The sequence below is a fragment of the Schistocerca serialis genome, chromosome 7, assembly GCF_023864345.2.
Source record: "Schistocerca serialis cubense isolate TAMUIC-IGC-003099 chromosome 7, iqSchSeri2.2, whole genome shotgun sequence".
In the NCBI taxonomy this organism is placed as follows: Eukaryota; Metazoa; Arthropoda; class Insecta; order Orthoptera; family Acrididae; genus Schistocerca; species Schistocerca serialis.
The window spans coordinates 499,835,518-499,853,204 of NC_064644.1; positions in this window are offsets into that span (position 1 = coordinate 499,835,518).

Here is a 17,687-nt window from a genome sequence, read left to right on the forward strand (position 1 = left end):
AAACGTATAGTGAAGTGTGTTTTGTCAATGATAATTAAACGTTCAGGTCGGCTTGGCAATATTTAACCAGAGACAGTCTTGTGTTCCATAGCTAACGCCGGGAAAGAATTCAGTAAATATTTTAAAAAAACCACTGCATTTAGAAAATGTGTGCCAAGGCCGAAATATGTAAAAATACTTAATTTACACAATTTTCAAATAAATGTTATTAATCAGCTAGTGTGAATTTATCAGCATGAGAGGGTTGCTAAGGTTCACGTAATTTTAAATGTGCTTAATTCTGTCTAAATGAATTTTTATTACCACACGTAAATAAGGGGTTCTACAACAAGGTTCGTACTGAAAGAGCAAATAACAAAAATAGCTAAAGCAACATTTCTTCTCCCCACATTTTCAAATCCATTTTAATTCATTTACATTTTTACATAATAAATAAATAAACAAATATTTTTATTTTTATTTCATTAAATTGGCGCCCAATAACGCGGGGCACGAATAAGCAGTGGCCACAAAATACCCATGAGATAACTAGGGAATTATTGTAGTCGAACTTTGTTGGAGAACAATTAATAATTTTTTCATGTATTGTTTGTATTGCCTAACCAATATTGTGTGGTAATACCTGTATATGATTTTTTGCATGAGAACACTAAATACCCAGAGGCAAGCTGAAGAAGAGAGCTCATTATATCAAAAAATTAATTACCTACCACAATACCAGGGGGCAGCTGCACCCAAGATAGATCACCAAAAGGTAAAGCTACAGTGTAGTTGTCCTGTGGGTAGTAAAGTAGCCTCAGTGCGGTGTTCTCGGATCATTAGTGGTGTGCTTGTTGTTAGTGGTTTTTTTTTTTTTAATAACAGGACATTTGAGTAGTTAGTCATCGTAGTACATAATAAGTGTGTTTCAACAAATGACCATTTCTTGTGTGATTCTGTCAGTGAAACCTGAGTGTTAGGATATTTAGTTCAGATTTTGTTTCTTTTGTTGACTATGGTTAGATTGCGTAGTCAGAAAAATATAAACATGGATAACGAACAACAGTTAGCAAGCAGTGATACCGAGTTAGAAAGTGGGGCACAAAGTAATGTTAGTGGCGTAGTTCAGGAAGTACAATGTGAGAATCTGGGGGCAGAAGGGCAAGAAATGTTGCCAATGCCAGCCAGTGATTCAGTTGAAAGTAGAAATATTGTGCCACCTACAAGCACTGGACACGGACCAGAGAGTGGTGAGGTGCCAGAAGTGCAATCATTAAGGGTTATGTTCAAGCGCATGCTCAATTTGCAAGCTACGTTTGTGCATGAACAAGCAGAGCGTGACGAGAGATTGGTAGCTGAATATGCACGTATGCAAGCAGAACGTGATAGAGAACGTGATGCTATGCATGCAGAACGAGAAACTGAATGTGATGCTAAACAAGCAGAGCGTGATCGATGCCAGCATGAGAGAGACTTGCAGTTAATGCAATCTTTGGAAACTATGCAAAGTGAGATTGTTAGTTTGAGACAAAACTATGAAACCATACCCAAAGCGGTGCAAGAACTGAGCGAAAGAGTAGTTAACATCCAGGTGGCTAACGCCAGTATCGTGGATGAAATCAATGTACTGGCTAACACGATGGAAAAATTAGAAATTGACACAAGTAATATAGCAGAAAATGTTCGAACAGGCAAACAAAATTGAAAACGAATTTACAAAAAAATAGACGAGAAGTGCACGCTGCGATTGGGACCAAGGATTTGGGATCGACTGCGGAAGTACAGGACCCAAAAGCGGCGGTGCACACAGACATTCCGCTGTGGCAGCATAGTGTCAATTGTCATCTTGCGGAGCTGGAAACCAGCTTGTTGCACGGCGACGCACAGGCATGTGTCACGCCAGCCGGGTCCAGCAATGATAGGCTTATAAATACAGCAGTGAAAAATTGCGACTGCGAGACAGAACAGGCAACCAATGTTAGCGAAACAAACAAATTTCACTCCAAAATAGTGATTGAAGAAAGCCTGATTAAAAACCGACAGTTTCAGATCTTTACAACGGAGAAGAAATCTGTTCACCCTGTAGTATTTATCAAGGGATTTAGAAACATTTTGCCTAGCGTTTGGAGTCATACACAGAAAATACAGTTCGTTATGTCTTACATACAAGGAGATGCTGCATTATGGGCAACCGAAGCAGCTGACAGTTGCGACACATATGAGCAATTTGAAAAAGCATTCTTGGCCAAATATTGGTCAACATGTATGATTACGGAAAGAGGTATATAATCCAGAGCCGAATTCTCCACGATTAGGCAATTTGCGAAAATATTTTGAGGAATACATTAATAAGACCCGTTACTGGGACGAGCAGATTTCATCCCGGGATTTGATCAGACTTTTGAAATCACACTTGCCGATACACGTAAAGGAAAAACTTATACACGTACCGGAGAACGACATGGAACATTTCTTGTCTGTTCTGGACTCAATTGACCTGATTCAGGAGGATGTTAAGGCAGCCTCTGAACAGGCGAGAAGTAACGGAAACGGTTACAGAAATGGTCGAAATAACACGCCTCCACCAAAGAATGGAAACGGCGGAGGTAACAATAGGAGACAAGATTATGTACAAAACGGGAATAGAGGTAGAGACCGGAAAGGCAATAGTCCACCGGTGAACAACGTGTTGTGGGCTGGCAAGACCGCTAATCCACAGTGACGGGTAACCGAAAGGCACGCGCTTAAACTCACGCAGGCTGGCGTGAGGTCTGAAACAGGATACGTAATGAATGCTATAAAGAAAGGTACGTAGCTGCTGGAATACTTAACTTTAATCCACAATTGGTGAACATTGGTCTTGTTACTGTACATGCTTCATTAGATACATAGCAAAGGATAATTGGCGCCTTGCTAGGTCGTAGCAATTGACTTAGCTGAAGGCTATGCTAACTATCGTCTCGGCAAATGAGAGCGTAATTCTCAGTGAACCTTTCCTAGCAAAGTCGGCTGCACAACTGGGGCGAGTGCTAGTACGTCTCTCTAGACCCGCCGTGTGGTGGCGCTCGGTCTGCTATCACTGACAGTGGCGACACGCGGGTCCGTCGTATACTAATGGATCGCGGCCGATTTGAAAGCTACCACCTATCAAGTGTGGTGTCTGGCGGTGACACCACACAATGACCGGAAAAGGAGGTTCGATGACCGATATGAAACAGGCCCACCAAGCAATAGTAGATGGAAAAATGCCAGGGGGCCGTGGAACACCAATACCTATAACGATGCAAACCGAACTTGGCCACAGAACCAGAGGCCCAGTCCGGACCGTCAAAACAGTGAAAGATATGACAATAACCGACCGCCACCACAAAATGCGCCAATTGCTCAACCGTGGCGGCCGACGCAACGCAACTCACACATAGTGGAGGTCAGCGACGCAGAGCAGCCACACCCATCCCCCAGTAATAATCCAACAAACTAGATTCAGCCGAGATACGCTCTCCATCGTCGGCTGAGATTTGGAGTGAGAGCAGCCCGACACAGAATAAAACATCGGAAATCTGTATCCTCAGGTATAATGACGGGGTACAGATGGGACATGAATTAATAACTGAACCACCCACGTGCATAAAGGAGCACAAAGACAAAGTACAAGCGATAATAGAGATCAAAATTAACAATATTGACGTGCAAGCAATCGTAGATACAGGTGCTACTGTCAGTGTCATGAGTATGGACTTATTCAGAGAGAAAAGCGTATGCTGACTCTTCCTGTGAACAATTGCAAAGTCACTGGAGCCATCAGTGCACAGCGACAAATAATTAAACTCCAAGTGCGGGTAAAGATGTATATAGGGGGAGAAGCCATAGCGTCCTCGTTCCTGGTAGTAAAGGGTTTAAAGGTAGCCTGCATTTTGGGGGTAGATTTTTTGAGAGAAAGGGACGCAGTAATCGACCTTTCTAGGGGAAAATTAAATTTGATGAACACGGGTAGGAGGATAGAATTGTCCATGCTCAGATCTGAAGAGGTACCTGTGCCTAATTGTAACGCTATTAACATAAAATGTAGGAATCAGTGGATACTACATTTAGACAATCATTCACTAGGACAAAATCTCTATTATCCAGACGTACAAAGTGATCAATTAAAAGCAAATGTGGACGCACTTGTGAAAAGTCCAAAAATTTGAACTCAATGCAACAGCAGGATTTGGTACAGTTATTATCTAACTATGCAAATGTATTTTCAGGACGACCAGGAATTGTTAAGGGATATCAACACAATATCGAGGTGAAGCCTCACAAAACGTACTGCCGAGCCTCATACTCCATTCCTTGGTCCAAGAAGGAAATAGTAGCTATCTCTTAGCAGATCCCCACTCAGGAAGAGTACGGGGACTGTATCCGCGTAAGGAAGTGAAAATATTCCTACAGTAAATGACTAATAGTCCTATGTGTTATGTGTAAAAAGGGACACCATTCTTTTGGAAATGAATGAACATTAATGATGTGTGATCTGTAGAGATAATGTACTAGTGTAGAAGTATTTACTTATAAGAATATGATTGACTTTCTCTTTTGTTTATGATTATTTATGTTATGTCTTCTTTTTAATTAGTGTTAGCTTAAACATGCTTTAAATGTCTGCACAGATAACCTGATTAGTGCAATTATTTGTAGTGTTAAATTGTGACAGAGATCAGTCAGGAGGAACATTTTAGTAGTGAATAGTTTGTGTACTGCATGATATTCTATATGTGTGTCACACTCGAAATATTTCTTGGTACAGTCTTTTCTATTATATATATATATATATATATATATATATATATATATATATATATATATATATATATGTCAGATTGACAGATTCGAACCCAGAATAATATCAATAATATGAGACCCTGAGAACTCTATTTTCAAACCAGTATTATCAAAGAGAGTAATGCACCCAGTAGTGACCCGAGGGCACCATGGGAGGCAAACTTATTGCAAATTTAAGTAGCGTAAGGTTACGCACAAAGAAGCTTCAATTGAAGCATGTGCAGATCGAATCAGTAGAAAGAGCTAGCCTGATACAGTCCAAGTCAATTTTAGCCTACAGAGACTACACTGTAGTTACGTAGGACCTTGCAAGTAAAGTGAGACATAATTTCAAAGGAGTTATTGAAGAATATGCCTGAATCCGGCTGGAATGCACAAATAAAATCTACTCAAACACAAATATAGATGATTTTTGGGCAAACTAATACGAAATTTTAATATTTGTTACCATGTACGCAATTATCTCACACCTTGGTAAAGAGCGAACAAAGAAGTTACGAATGTGCTGTTACAAAACATTGCACAACGGACATTGCAACTGAAAAAAAAAACCTAAACAAAAGTGCAGATTGTGTGGCAGAGCAGACAGTGACTGTTAAAACTGCAGCAATGTGTCATGAGGTTGTTTTGAACAAGCAATAAGAAACTGTATCATCGCCGTGTGTGCAAGTGGACAAGGAACTAACACGACACGAACAGTAAGCCGATAATAGACGGTGGACCAAGCTAGTGTCAAACTATAACTCTTTGTGTGTCAAGGGACGCCAGGAAAGCGCATTGACTACAGAGGTACATTTTGTCCTAAGGTGAAAACATGCGTGTGACTAATGACAAGTCATGACATGGTGAAAAAATATTGTGTGCCCATAAAACGTGTTACTGTGACAACGAAACATTGTGCAAACCAGACTAGTGAAGGCCTAATGAATAATAACTGCCAATAACTGTGTGCGTTCTTTCCCACAGCAGGAAAAATGCCCATAAGGATAGTACACTGTTTGTGAACTTGTTGCATGTTTGCTGGAGCACTGCAAGAAGATGTCACATGGGCGAGCTGATATACAACGCGCATCCGGCTACTTCAGCCATGCAGCGGCCGCAGCAGCCCGTAGCAGACCAGACAGCCACATGCCTCTCCGCGCCGTAGCTGTCAACACCGGGGGCGGTGACCTACACGGAGCAGACGCGCCGCGCCGAGCGCCGCTCAACAATCACTCCGCACCGCTCACCAACTACAGCATTATTGACATATTCCTAAATATTTACACAAACTGCATAACATGTCAATGAACTCGATTTTTGACAAACATTGAACACTTATTATGTATACCCGTAAACTGACGAGAGAAAATGAACACTAACAAGTGTAGGAGATGGATTTGTAACACGTAGGTAGTGAGAACATTATGAAAAGTGACGTTGTACTAAATGATTTCAAAAAACTAAGTGAAATATCCTAGGACAAGTGACCTTGCAGTATATCGCAAAAATGATAATAACGAATTGTTAAACAAACACAGCAAACTTTCGTTGAACTGTATGTGACTGTGATATTATGTAACCGTTGATGAAAAAACTGCTAAATCATTTCAAAAGAATGACTGTTAAAGAGACAAGATTAATCATGAACCAACTGGGATGGCTGGGCTCCGGCACAGTTTTGCCCAGGTTTCCTCTCTGCCTTCGCCCAAATGGGGGAGCCATAAACATATGTAACCCTGGGACTACTTAAAAGAGCAATTTCATTAAAAAAAACAGAATTGTAAAGAACGTTACTGGCACCATTGTGTCAAAGTATAGAAACTCTTTGCCAAATGCTGCCACGAGGCAATGTAACGTTCCTTGGCAGCACACACACTATTAATAAAATAAAATGACATTTAATTGTACTTTGTACGCCACTATGAAGCAATTCGTATGTACTGTAATTGTTTAGCAAAAAAAATATTATTTAATTTTGTATAAAGGACATTCGTTATTATTGTAATATTTTCTGTAATAATATTATCGATGTATTTATGATTGTAATATTTCAATACTCATAATGTAAATACGAAATATGTTAATATCTGCGATAAAAAAAATGTAAAATACAGCCACAGAGGAAAATAATGTTGTAAGATTACAAAGAGACATTAACAATCAGCAATAGTATAAATAGGAATACATAATGTGCATTCTTTGTCGTCTTCCTCGAGAGCTGAGAGAGAGAGGAACCTGTGACGTAGCATTTTATGAATGAGTAGACTTCTTTTGTCTGTATCTATCTTTAGCCGCCATTAGAGGAGAAATTACAAAGTAATGTAAGTTTAATTATTGTTGTGGTCTAAATACATTATAATTTATCAAAATTCTGTATTACTAATGTAAATTAGCTTGCCCATGTCATCTATAACCTTTCTTTAAAGAATTTTCAGCATTTTTAGCGATTATCGTTGGTGTTGCTTGGCTGTGCCGCGACCGAACGATTTGCAGCGGCGGCACATTTAAAAAATTGTTCCGCTAAAAAATTAACCAAACCCGTAAATTGGGAGCAGATAAAATTAGCAGTGAATTACGAAATATTTTTCTTTTACAGCGATCCTGCAGCTGACGGAATTTATTACTGTTTTTACATTTGTGCATTCATAGGCGGATAATTAACGTTGAAGTTGTTAATCTGTTGGTTCTTTCAATTTCTAAAGCAAATAACTTAAACGTATAGTGAAGTGTGTTTTGTCAATGATAATTAAACGTTCAGGTCGGCTTGGCTATATTTAACCATTTTATGCTAACAGAGACAGTCTTGTGTTCCATAGCTAACGCCGGGAAAGAATTCAGTAAATATTTTTAAAAAACCACTGCATTTAGAAAATGTGTGCCAAGGCCGAAATACGTAAAAATATTTAATTTATACAATTTTCAAATAAATGTTATTAATCAGATAGTATGAATTTATCAGCATGAGAGGGTTGCTAAGGTTCACGTAATTTTAAATGTGCTTAATTCTGTCTAAACGAATTTTTATTACCACACGTAAATAAGGGGTTCTACAACAAGGTTCGTACTGAAAGAGCAAATAACAAAAATAGCTAAAGCAACATTTCTTCTCCCCACATTTCCAAATCCATTTTCATTCATTTACATTTTTACATAATGAATAAATAAATAAATATTTTTGTTTTTATTTCATTAAACACTGCGGCAAGGCCATTGGCATTTCATTACTCTACATTAATTATTCCTAGTGTTTAGATTTTTTCTGTCACTATAGTTGCGTTTTTGAGGGATAAGGAGAACCAGATAAATGTTTGAAAGAAGTTTCCAGAAGATCGTGGATAGTTCATCTTATGTTGATCACGGAGTAGTGTCATTTTGTTTTAGAGAAAGTGGGTTACTTGAGGCATGTAATTAGTAAGGAAGTTGTAAAGACAGACCCTAAACTGATATTAGCGGTACAGGATTTTCTGGTTCCTAAAAAGAACAAAGCGCTCTAGTCATTGCTAGGACTTCCAAATATTCTAGGAAATCTGTGAAGGTGTTTGCAATCATTGCACGACCACTCATTCAGCTATTACAAAAAGAGGCTGAAGTTCAAGAGGACAGAATAATATCACGCTGCATTCGAAGGACTGAAGAAAGCTTTGACGTCAAGCCAAGGCTTGACTTTTCCAGACTGTCAGAAGGAATTTGTCTTTTCAAGCGACACATCCAGTCCGTCCATTATGGTGTGTTCTGAATCAGATCGCGGATTGTGAAGAACATTCTGTGGTTTTCACTTCATGGTAGCTCAGTAAAATGGAGAAGAGCTATTACACCGCAAAGAAGGAGATGCTCAGCTTGATGTATGGAATTGCCTATTCTCTGTGTTACCTGTCTGGGAGAAAAATTCAAGATAGTAACTGATCATGCAGTTGACAAGATGGTCATGCTGCAAAAGCCAGGTAAGAATCACTGAAATGCAGATGGGTTGATCAGGAGTGCAAACACTGAGATACGGCCTTGCTGGGTGGCAAGCGGTGCAAACCGCTGATGCTGACTGCAAGTTATACGTGACACAGCCACAGTTTAGCATGTGTGACAACTTCTTATGTAAATCAATAGGTTGGAGGTACTGCAGGAAGCACATGATCACATGCTACCCAAGGATTGAGGCTGTAGCATAATGAACCAGAGGGGAGCGGAAAAGTATTGGTGAAAGCGGTGGAAGGAAGGCATAACCTAATATGTGCGAAGTTTTATACAATGCGCACCATAAGCTGACATGAGCCATAGCCCAGTGCCAATGCAAAGGTTTCAAGAAACTGCTACGTTATACGTATAAAGTTGCTCGCTTCATATATTACAGTGATTTCAAGGAAAGCAGTGGATGGCTGCATAACTTGAAACAGTGCTACAAAATCGGAAGACGTAAGCAGTCACTACCATACACATCCTGTACATTGTATCGAGCATCCCAGAAACACGTAAACACCAGTTTTTATAACAATTGCATCTTTCCTCCCTTGAATGTCCGTAGTTTTGCATTATGCAGTACACGGTCACATTGCTGCGGACGTATTCGAGATCTGTTCATATTTGTTCTTTTACTATGATGCGGACTATCTTCCATGTATGTAACTACGTTTAGTACCCGTTCTTGTACAACGATTGTCCTTTATTACATTTCACCGGAGATAGGATTTTTGGCCGCCTGTCCGATAAAGATGATGAGCTATATGGCTCGACACTTATTCCAGTATCACTTTATATTGTTAAACACGTATCGTGATCACTGTTCTCCTCATGTACATTGTCCGCACAGTCGAGCGTATACGACACCACACTTTCCACTGACGTTGCAAAATGATCTCTAGCTCTATGGGACTTAACATCTGAGGTCATCAGTCCCCTAGACTTAGAACTACTTAAACCTAACTAAGGACATCACACACATCCATGCCCGAGGCAGGATTCGAACCTGCGACCGTAGCAGCAGCGCAGTTCCGGACTGAAGCGCCTAGAACCGCTCGTTCACAGCGGCCGGCTGACCTTGCAGAATCGCTAACTTTTCATCTGCCACTTCTTTCTCACTCTGCGAATTCCTTGGACCCTTTCTGACGAAATTTCAACTTCGGGAACTGTTGTTGTAGATATACTGCAATGTTTGCTTTGTTTATCGTTGTCGTTGCTCTGCTTTGTATCAACACCACTAGCATTGTAGCACTTTCGTGAGTTACTCGTCGACTAAACAGTTTGACTATGCTCTGCAGCCTCATGCTGTGCTCACCATTGGATAGAAAATATGTGGGGCGTCGAATGCCATATACGTCATCGGTCATCCGCGACCTCGCGCTCAAGGAGTTCCTTGTTACTCTGCGAGCGTTGTTTCATGCACACCAAACTAGAGCAAGCACCTTTAGGGCAAGGCATGCGCCATTGTAGTGGCTTGCTAATTTGTAATGCCAACCATTTTCACGTATCGAGGGAAGTGATCAATAACTGTTTTGCCCTGGAATCTGGTTACATGCACCTAAAACATCGATCCTCATCATTTAAAACGTTAAATTGTTTCTTGCAACCTTTGCATTGGCACTTGGCTATGGTTCATTTCAGCTCAAGATGCACGTTGTATAAAACTTCCCACACATTGGGCTATGCCTTCCTTCCATCGCTTCCACCAGTACTTTTCCGCTACCCTCTGGTTCATTGCCCTACAGCCTCAATCCTTGGGTAGAATGTGATCATGCGCTTCCTTGAGTACCTCCTTCTTGAGCATAGCTGGTAATACAATCCAAAGCCCCAACCTACTTGATTTACATAACAAGCTGTCACACATGCTGAAATGTGGCTGTATCACGTATAGCCTGCAGTCAGCATCAACGGCTTGCACCACTTGCCACCCAGCAAGGCCGTATCTCAGTGTTTGCACTCCTGATCAACCCATCTGCATTTCAGTGATTCTTACCTGGCTTCTGCAGTATGACCATGTTGTCAACTGCATTATCTTGAATTTTTTCCCATGCAGGTTGTAAGACGTGTATATTTCTATTATCTATTGTTAAACCACAATTTATGAAAGATGTTTATATTTCATTAATAGGATTAAGTAGGAATAATTAATATTTATCATTAAATAATTGTGGTAGCAGGGAATGTCTGCACGAAAGTATTGTTGGCGGAAGAGACCGCAGATTGATATAATTTTAAAAAGGGCGGGAGAGACCACGTATGGATACATTATAAGAAAAGAGCGGGGAAGACTGCACGTTGATACATTTTGTAATGGTAGCAGGGACTGCACCAGAAAGCATTGTTGGCGGGAGAGACCGCACTTTAGCGTTCGTAGGAAGTCAGTAGTAAGCGAGATGTGAAGCGAGTCGGTAGCAGGTCTGAAGCGAGAGGTTGAGAGGAGCGGTGCACCTGCCAGCCACCAGCTATGATTTACAAGAGATTATAAAAGGATGTACAGAGACATCGGCTAACTATTATCATAAGAGGAACTAATATTATTGATTTTTTTTTTTTTTTTTTTTTTTTTTTTTTTTTTTTTTTTTTTTTTTTTTTTTGAGAAACTCAGGACTACTGAAGGTATGTTTGCGCAACGCTAGTTGTAAGATTATTATAAAAATTAAGTCCATTTGAACGTTTGTAAAATCATTTCATTACCAACAGTATATATTTGAAGAAACGTTTTCATAATATATTCAATTTTGGCCAGCAATGTTGCATTACTGATTATAACCCATCCCAAAAACCATCAACGTAAAACTCTGCAAAATTTTATTGTTGTCAAGAAGAAGTTTAACTGTGAATTACGTAACTTCAGTCAAATTACTTAAAGAATAACGTCAGCTTTGCTATTAAGGAATAACGTCAGCTTTGGTAATAAATACAGCCACTTATTATGACAGCCCACCAGCACGTAATAGAGTAAAGTAAAACAGAGTAAGTATATTCATGTCGCAGTTCGATGTAGCAGACAGTTGGCGATCCAGTAACAGTAAAAAAGGTAAGGAATAGTTCTGGGTTATTGCAGGTAACGACCGAGGGCCACAACCACGACACATTCTATGTTTCGTCGAAATAATGAGCAAATCACTTTTAATAAGCAGCATTTAAATTTGTATGCGAAGACTGCACTCATTATTACTGAGAAAGAGAATTAATTTCAAAGGGAAGATTTCATTTGTTATTATTATGCAAGAGATAGAAATCCTAAGGGAAGGTTTCATAGGTTATTGTAGAAGAGAAGGTTGCGTAACAAAAGAGATGTAGAGGAGACGGGAAGGTTTCAAGGTAACACAGAAAATACGTAATTCCTTATATCAAGATGAGCATTTCCTTCCTTGCGTTGTAATAATCTTCCCCATTTTACTGAGCTGTCATGAAGTGAAAACCACAGAATGTTCCTTACAATCGGCGATCTGATTCAAAACACACCCTAATGCCGGACAAATTCCTTCTGACAGTCTGGAAAAGTCAAGACTTGGCTTGACGTCAAAGCTTTCTTCAGCCTTCGAAGCCGATCAACAGTAGGCGGCATGGTTGCATGAAGTAGGCGCCTGATGGTGCGGCCAATACGTATCAACGCCCCTAAACAGTTGTTGAGGAGACACTGTTGGCAGCCCCTTGGTTCATCTGTGTGGTCAGTTGCTCAATAGTTCCACGTCTGTTCGCCCGTAGCCAACGTTCATTCCCGCCATCTATGACCCGTGATGCATCACAGTTCTTCGGCGCTGGTTTTGGACAGCGTCATTTTTCCACGTATGATATACTTTAACCACGGCAGCACGCTAATAGTTCAAAATCGTAGCCGTTTCGGAAATGCTTGCATCCTCCAGCCGAAGGCCACAGATCATGTCAATCTGGGCATCAGGTAAACAAATCACTCCGTTTCCGCAAAACGAGAAAGAGTGCACTGTTGTCTGCATCCCTCTGGCACGCTTTTCACACCCTCCACTGTTAGTGCTGCCATTTGCTACCTCTGAGTGGTTACTGCACGCTAACTTCGGACATAGGCTGTGGTCACATTAAGGTGACTGGCCTGTGTCACACAGTCTATGCATTAATCGGCGGATATACCTTCACTACCAAGCAGCGACGAAAAATTCCGTCAGGTTTCTTCTAGTGGTAGCAACTTGCATTTCCCTTCACTTACTTTTGCTTTAATCGCAGTATGACGTCTGTCATAAAATTCAAGAAGAGCAATCGTGTGGCAACGTATACAAACAACATTACCGCAGAAAATTACAAACTGAAGACTGGAAATGAAGAACACATTCGACCGTGTATCACACATCCGAAACCTTCACATGTCCGAGACTACATCAGTTACAACCTTTGGTCAAGCATAGCAACATTAAAAGCGACTTACACTCCTAGCTCAAACTATCACAGAAAACATTCGAGTTTCGTAGACTTAGAGAAAGCTTTTGACAATGTTGATTGGAATACTCTCTTTCAAATTCTGAAAGTGGCAGGGAGCGAAAAGCTATTTACAATTTGTACAGAAACCAGAGGGCAGTTATAAGAGTCGAGGGACATGAAAGGGAAGCAATGGTTGGGAAGGGAGTGAGACAGGGTTGTAGCCTATCCCCGATGTTATTCAGTCTGTATATTGAGCAAGCAATAAAGGAAACAAAAGAAAAGTTCGGAGTAGGTATTAAAATCCATGGAGAAGGAATAAAAACTTTGAGGTTCGCCGATGACATTGTAATTCTGTCAGAGACATCAAAGGATTTGGAAGAGCAGTTGAACGGAATGGACAGTGTCTTGAAAGGAGGATATAAGATGAACATCAACAAAAGCAAAACGAGGATAATGGAATGTAGTCGAATTAACTCGGGTGATGCTGAGGGAATTAGATTAGGAAATGAGACACTTAAAGTAGTAAAGGAGTTTTGCTATTTGGGGATGGTCGAAGTAGAGAGGATATAAAATTTAGATTAGCAATGGCAAGGAAAGCGTTTCTGAAGAAGAAAAATTTGTTAACATCGAGTATAGATTTAAATGTCAGGAAGTCGTTTCTGAAAGTATTTGTATGGAGTATAGCCATGTGTGGAAGTGAAACATGGACGATAAATAGTTTAGACAATAACAGAATAGAAGCTTTCGAAATGTGGTGCTACAGAAGAATGCTGAAGATTAGATGGGTAGATCACATAAGTAATGAGGAGGTATTGAATAGAATTGGGGAGAAGAGGAGCTTGTGGCACGACTTGACTAGAAGAAGGGATCGGTTGGTAGGACATGTTCTGAGACATCGAGGGATCACCAATTTAGTATTGGAGGGCAGCGTGGAGGGTAAAAATCGTAGAGGGAGACCAAGAGATGAATACACTAAGCAGATTCAGAAGGATGTAGGCTGCAGTAGGTACTGGGATATGAAGAAGCTTGCACAGGATAGAGCAGCATGGAGAGCTGCATCAAACCAGTCTCAGGACCGAAGACCACAACAACAACATGCTTACCTGGAAGTGCAAACAAGTTAACAGGTGGAGTTGGAGGTGTTTTCTCAGCCAGGTAAAGCTGAACTTTGTACGCGTGTGATGAACGTTCCCCACTAGAGCCATGCGCAATAAGGAGTCATCCGCCTTTTTTTCAAGCAGCTCAAGTACAGACTACTCATATGTAACGAAGAATTACATAGATCCCGTTTAAGTGGTTACAAGACTGTAATCGTATGTCATACAGCGGTGCCATTTCGCTGTTTGTTAGGCTGATTTAAAGCCATGTATTTCCCAAATGGCTTGAGACGACTACTGGGATGGTTCCTCAAGCAAGACTATGTCAGATGTTCTTCCTCATTATTTTCCGAATCTTTATGGTCCATCTCCAGCGACCGGATTCATATAGTATTCTATCCCTCTCCTTTGTCACTTTTATACAACTAATGTGCTTAGCTTTTTTCCTGCACCTCAGACAACACTATGGCAGTTATCATGTGAAAATCGTGAGACAACCATTAAGCCTACTATCCTGAAGGAGAGAATGTAATTAGCATAGAAATAAAGTGGTTACGCTTAGGGGACAATAGAGGCGAATTCTGAAAAGGGGTCTACGCAGAAAGAAGGGTGGACCATAAGGATTTAATGTCCGCTCAGTGACGAGGTGGTCAAAGACCAGCGAAGAATGGCCGGCGTGTTGGAAAGTGAGGAAAGAAGAAGCTTTCATTAAATAGTCACCTTCGAAATTATTCATTTTAAACAAGTTCAGAGTCGCTAAGCATTTGCAAAGTTATTCTATATCGAGGTTATCAGTTGTTAAGCATACAACAGTCCTAAGCTGGTGAAATAAAGCTCTGTCCCTAGGTGATATTCTACAGATGGTATAAGGCGGCCGATAGGAGGCTTGCGGGGGAGGGTCGAATGTTACGGGTACCCGTTTAATGGAAGATACAGTATTTTTTTCTGTTCCCCCTTTCTGCGTACCACTGTTGTTTCCTCTGTCTCAGCACTCTTTGCAGCTGGCTTACGTACGAAGCGTATTTGAACTGAGGTAACGTACCGATGACCGTTCTCGTGCTTCAATCTATGAGGACTACGGTGAGACGTGGCACGCTCCAGCTGCTTCGTGTAGGATTTCCATTAAACCGCTTTCTAGTCTATACAGTCTATACACGTATTTGCAGTCGTGTTCAGACTTAACTTCCGTTTTTCTAAAAGATACGTCGTGTTCAATGGTCGCGGTGCAGTATCGCTATTTACTTGTCAGTCTGCGAAGTTAGCGTACTGGTTTCGTCACACTTTCACTGATTTAGTATTGCATAAAAAATCCTGGTGTACACAAGAGTTGTCCGCAGCTCGTGGTCGTGCGGTAGCGTTCTCGCTTCCCGCGTCCGGGTTCCCGGGTTCGATTCCCGGCGGGGTCAGGGATTTCCTCTGCCTCGTGATGACTGGGTGTTGTGTGCTGTCCTTAGTTAGGTTTAAGTAGTTCTTAGTTCTAGGGGACTGATGACCATAGATGTTAAGTCTCATAGCGCTCAGAGCCATTTGAACCATTTTTACACAAGAGTTTCGTTTTGTTCTGATATCCACATACAGTGGACGTGTGAACCATTGGAACCAACATGAGAAAAATGTGAATATATAGTTTGTCACTGATAATTTACTTACTAATAATCACGAATTTCAGTGAATCGTCTTTGATTTGTTTTCCTTCTACTGTCATTCTTGAAATCATCTCAACATTTGAACGGCACACGTATAGTTGTATTCATCCTTGTGACTGCACTTGAGCTGAGCACGAACTTTATAGTGACTTCTCCCTTCAGTGAAACTATGAATCTGGTATCAGGAGTAATATCTCGAATTCTTTGCATATATATTTACAGCTTGTAAGGTAAATCAGCACTGTCGAGACTCCGAATCCTTATACTGTTCATGATTATGTTCGATGTGACGGACGTATTTTGTGTTCATTGTGAATAGACGTTAGACTTACCGTGTTTATTTATTTACACGTGAAGTTCCGTAGGACCAAATTGGGGAGCAAATCTCCAAGGTCATGGAACATGTCAGTACATCAAATTGCACCATAAAAGTAATAACAAATAAAAATAAAATATTTATTAGCCGGAAAAAAGTAAACGTAATCAATTACACAACAAGAATCAGCTTAATTTTTTAAGGAACTCTTCGACAGAATAGAAGAAGTGACTCCTGAGGAAACTCTTCACTTTCGATTTCAAAGCGCGAGGATGACTACTAAGATTTTTGAATTCGAGTGGTAGTTTATTGAAAATGGATGCAGCAGTATACTGCACACCTTTCTGCACAAGAGTTAAGGAAGTCCGATCAAAATGCAGGTTTGATTTCTGCGGAATATTAACTGAGTGAAAGCTGCTTATACTTGGGAATAAGTTAATATTTTTACCATTTTTACCAAGAAATCACAGTAAGGTATATATATATATATATATATATATATATATATATATATATATATATATATATATATATATATATATATATATATATCGACAGGCAAATGTCAAAAGACGCAGACTTGTGAACAGGAGTCGACAAGAGGTTCGTGAACTTACACCACTTATTGTCCGAACCACCCACTTCTGAGCCAAAAATATCCTTTTAGAATGGGAAGAGTTACCCCAAAGTATAATACCATACTACACAAGCGAATGAAAATAAGCAAAGAAGACTAACTTTCGTGCCGAACGATCACTCACTTCAGATACCGTTAGAATAGCAAATGTGGCAGCATTAAGTGTTTTAACAATATCCTGAAGGTGAACTTTCCACGACAGTTTACTATCTATCTGAGCAGCTAGAAATTTGTACTGTTTAGTTTCACTAATCATGTGCCCATCCTGTGAAATTAAAACACTACGTTTTGTTGAATTGTGTGTTAGAATCTGTAAAAACTGATCTTACTCTGATTTACGTTTAGATTATTTTCTACAAGCCATGAACTTAGTTCATGAACTGCACTATTTGAATCCGAGCCAATGTTCCTCACAACATCCTTTACCACCAAGCTAGTGTAATCAGCAAACAGAAATACTTTAGAGTTACCCATAATACTAGAGGGCATATCATTTATATACATAAGGAAAAGGAGTGGCTCCAACACTGGTCCCTGGGGCACAGTCACTTGACCACATCCATCTCAGCCATTCTCAACATTATGAATAATGGCTTTTTGCTGTCTGTTGCTAAAGTAAGAGGTGAACCAATTGTGAGCTACTCCTGTATCCCGTAATGGCCCAACTTATAGAGCAATATTTTGTGATCAATACCATCAAACGCATTAGTTAAATCAAAAAATATGAGATCGAAACCTTTTGTTTAACACACCGAGTACTTCACAGAGAAAAAAAAAATACAGCATCTTCAGTTGTTAAACGACTTCTAAAGCCGAACTGTACATGTGATAGCAAATTGTGCGATATAAAATGATCAATT